Here is a 4,160-nt window from a genome sequence, read left to right on the forward strand (position 1 = left end):
GGAAAATTTACATACTGAGTGATATTGAAGCAGATGAGAAGGTCCAGGAATTCAGCAGCAGGTTTGGAGTTTGGATTGTCAATGTGAAAATTGAAGTCACCGAGCAGGAGGATGGATGAGGAGATGGAACTTAACTGGGTCAAAAAGTCTGTGAGTTCTGACAGGAAGGAGGTGTTGGGCTTTGGGGGACGGGAGATGACAGCAGTGACAAGTGGAGAGGGACCGGACAGTTTGAAGGCAGTGTGTTCGAAGGAGTGGGTGTTTGTGAGGGATATGGGAGTTAATTTAATGTCCACGGGTTTGTGCCAGGTTTCAGTCAAACAGAGAAAATCCAGTTTATTGTCAGTGATGTATTCATTTAGAATGAGTCCCTTATTATTGAGTGAGCGGGTGTTGAGGAGGGAGAAACTGAGGTGACGTGTGTTGGTTGTGTGCTGTGGGTCCCGGGGGAGAGGGCGGAGATTGGTCCGACTCACGTGTGGATTGTTGTGATGACGTAATGCGGAAGTGGCTGAACGATGAGACCAGATGGAGGGAATGGCGTTTTCAGAGGCGATGTGGCGGGAGAATGAGCGCCCAGATCCCCGATGAGGAGGACGGGAGCTGCGGATGAGTCCGAGGTGCTGGAGAGAGGCGGCGCAGGCCGGACGACGGCTGTTGTTGAGCCCACCGAGCGCAGAGGCGGAGGACTGCAGCGGCGGCGTGCTCCGAGTGGCAGATGCTAGCAGGGAGCTAGCATTAGCTTCAGACCGGCGGAGCTGGATACTGGCGGGATGAGGCTGATGATTAAATCCAGAGAGGCAAAGAGAGCTGACAAGAGTCCACAGGATGCAAGTCATCGCCCAGCAAGGAGTCCGGTGGAAGGCCGAAGCCTGGGGTCCAGTGTGAGGACGGGCTGTCTGCATGGGAGTGTGTCTCACTGCAAGGCTGTGGGACCAGCGGGGCACTCGTGCTCCCACCGGACCGAACGCACCGGGATCGTTAGATCCTGGTGGACAGTCAGTGGGACAGAGGCCAGACTGACGTGACAGCGAGGGACACCACTCCAGATGATAGAATACAGGCCAGACACCGTTAGATGGAACAGCTGTGTGGAACAGCCACCGGACAGGAGCTGGTGGGACAGGAACCGGCGCGGGACAGGAGCAGAAGCGGTAAGCCAGTTGTTGGAAGTGATATATCCTGATGATCGTAAAAAGTCCTTATCCAAGTTTGTTGGGCATCAAAAACGAGGCAGATAGAGCGTGATCAGGAACCAGGGTAGAGATGACAGTGTTAAATTAGTGGCAACACAGACGGAGCGGCAGCCAACGCGCGCCAGCGTCCGCCATCTCCAAAGAGGAAATCATTTCAGCTGAAGACGAGAAGAAGGTTTTGCAGCCTCAGTCAGAATGCGAAGACGTGATGTTCCGTCACAGATGTTTATTGGCTTGATCAACACCACACCAAACACCAAACACCGTAGAACTAATCACAAAACATAAAACACAAAACATAAAGTGATTAACCCAAAAACCAGCATATACACATATTTACAACGGAAAACGCACATACCGCTTTGGCCTGCTTATGGCTAAGGCTGAGTCTTCTTCTGTTCACATCTTGGCTTTATAAGAAACTTTCCACCAGGAAACCTTCTGCCATCAGCTGATCAGATGCGGACACTCCGTCATCACCCGGAAGTGAAACTGAACAGTTAAATACAATTTTCCCCCTTTCATATAAATAAATAAAGTATAAATTTAATTCTTATCAAAATACTTCAATTAATATGCAAAACAAACAATATTTACCGTGACTCTTTATAAATACAACATACAAATAAACGCAAGATAAAATTACTAAAATAACTAAAAGGAACTCAAGTATCGACCGGTCTGGGCAGTAAAGGGAGAAAGAAAGAGTCTGGGTTATTGTCATTTGCCTCGTAAACCAGACCCACTTACTCCTCATCCACATTTGGGTTTGGAGTTAAGCTTATTCTGGATAGGAGCCCATTGAAACTTCTTGCAGGGGGTGTTGGTTACTCCTTTGACTAACAGCGCACTTCAGCCAGTCAGTGCTTCAAACAGGGCCGGGTCTACGTAGGGGCAAGAGCCCCCCCACCCCCGCTGAACGCACATTTGTGCCCCCCCATACACTTGATATGACCCCCCTGAGACGAATGTCTGGCAACGGGTCTGGCTCCAGACCGGAGTCCTGCACCTCGTCGTCGTGCGCCACGTGCCAGCCGTGCGGGGTCTGCAGCGTGAACACCCTCTCCGAGATCTGAACGGGAGAAACGCACGTGTGACCTCTGACCTCTGCTGACTGATTCGGCGAGACGCGAGTTGCGTGACGTTGCCAGTCCTCACCTGATCGCTGATTCCTGTGGCGATGTGGCCCACCTTCACCCGCCGGGCCTCTCTGATGCGAATGCTCCTCCGGCTGAAGTCTGGGATGCAGACGTCCACACCTGAGCCGCCGAGACACACAGCAGACACGTCAGAGATCCACCGTTTGGGAACACAGTTTGATGTGTGGTCATGTCTGACATGGCACCTTCAAAGCAGCAGGGCGGCGGCACTTGAGCGTGGCCCAGCAGATCCACGCTGTCCGGCTGACTGTTGGAGGAGAAGACGCCGGAGCTGAGGTCGTCTCCGAGGCTCAGGGACCAGCGGCCGGAGTCCTGCGGGGGGGGACAAAACCAAACACCAGACTGGTTATGGTCAGACCTAACAGCTGATTATTTTTCCCGTGCCGTGGATTCACGTGATGCTCTCAGTACCTTCTTGTCCCATGGCTCCCAGTTGGAATACGGACCGCTGCTGAGACAGGACAGGAGCTGCTCCTGCATCTCCGCCGAGTGAAGCTGCGACAGACTGCTCAGGTAGAAATCTGCAGGAGAGCGGTGAGCGGGTTCAAAATACGACTCACCTTCACCCCACGTCAATATGTAGAATTTGTGTTTGATCGTCAGCATGCAGAACCTCCTGGTGGCTATGTGAGTGTTGAGGACCCTCAGGTCCAGAATGGGTCTCCCCCCCCCCGTTTTTCTTGGGGACCAAGAAGTAGGGGGAATAAAAACCCGAGTGCGCCTCTGTCGCGCTCAGCTCCGTGACTGCACCCCGGCGGAGGAGTGAGGCTACTTCTGCCTCGAGAGCGGCCGCCCCCGCAGGGCATGCGAGCCGCGTACGAAGGACGCCGTTGAAGAGAGGCGGACGACCGGTGAACTGCAGGGCATAACCGTTTCTCAGTGTCCTGGACAGCCAGGGAGAAAGCGGTCCCAACAGAACACGCCACGTGTGAAACCGGAGCGTGAGTGGCTGTACCACGGCCTGAGGGGACGGCCCACCCGTCCTCCCGGCCTCGGGAGACGGGGGGCCCCGGCGAAAGGGTTGTGGAGCGGGCGTCCCCTGAATGAGTGCGGGCGGCCGCCAGGGGGCCGCGGACCGGCGCTTTGCTGGGGACAACCCGAGCAGAGGCAGCGCGATCCCGGAGTTTTCCGGGTCGCTGTCCTCGGTGCTGATGTCGGAGCCTTCCGGGTCGCTGGCCGTGGTGCTGAAGCCGGAGCCGGGACGCTCAATAGCGGGAGCCCGGGACGGCAGAGCTCCGCTGCTCCGAGGCTCCGCCGTGACAACACACGGGGAAGCCGAGGGAGCGCTGCCGGGAGCAACACGAATAAGGCCGGGATCGGGACGCTTTACGGCGGACACCCGGGCCGGCGTGAGTCCGCCGCTCGGCGGAGAAACTCCGCTGGGAGCGGCGTGAGTGGCGCCGGGGCTGGGGCGCTGCATGTCGGCAGCCCGGGGCTCCACGGCCCCGCCGCTCTGACGCCTCGTCACGCTACAGAGCGGAGGCCGGGGCCGGGACACCCCACGGCGGGGAGCCGGGCCGGGACGGAGAGAAATGCTCGCTCGAGCCGAAGCCGGTGGAGAGTGCAGCCTGGAGCGTTTGCGGGGCGCTGAAACGGGGGAGAGGAGGGACTGCTGCTCTGTGGAAGACGTAACGGGCCTGACGGCCTTTATTTGCATGTTTGCTGGCAGGTGCGGGTCGAGCGGACGGGGCTCCGTGTCTCAGGAGCGCGGGACCGTCTGGGCTGATCGGCGCCCCGGGAGGATCGGCGGGAAGACGCTCCGGTCTGTCCAGGTGCCGGGGTGCTCCAAGGGGCTGGACGCCGC

General features: G+C 57.2%; 1 long non-coding RNA gene across 1 annotated transcript; it reads right to left on the reverse strand.

Moving 5' to 3' along the window:
* Positions 1–2,194: 2,194 nt before the first annotated feature.
* LOC115387791 (uncharacterized) lies at positions 2,195–2,592 on the reverse strand. Its single transcript, XR_003931417.1, has 3 exons — positions 2,542–2,592; positions 2,355–2,455; positions 2,195–2,268 (listed from the first exon to the last, which is right to left on the reverse strand). It is a non-coding gene; the product is annotated as an uncharacterized LOC115387791 (long non-coding RNA).
* Positions 2,593–4,160: the final 1,568 nt, after the last annotated feature.

This window comes from Salarias fasciatus, chromosome 4 (genome assembly GCF_902148845.1).
Source record: "Salarias fasciatus chromosome 4, fSalaFa1.1, whole genome shotgun sequence".
Classification (NCBI taxonomy): Eukaryota; Metazoa; Chordata; class Actinopteri; order Blenniiformes; family Blenniidae; genus Salarias; species Salarias fasciatus.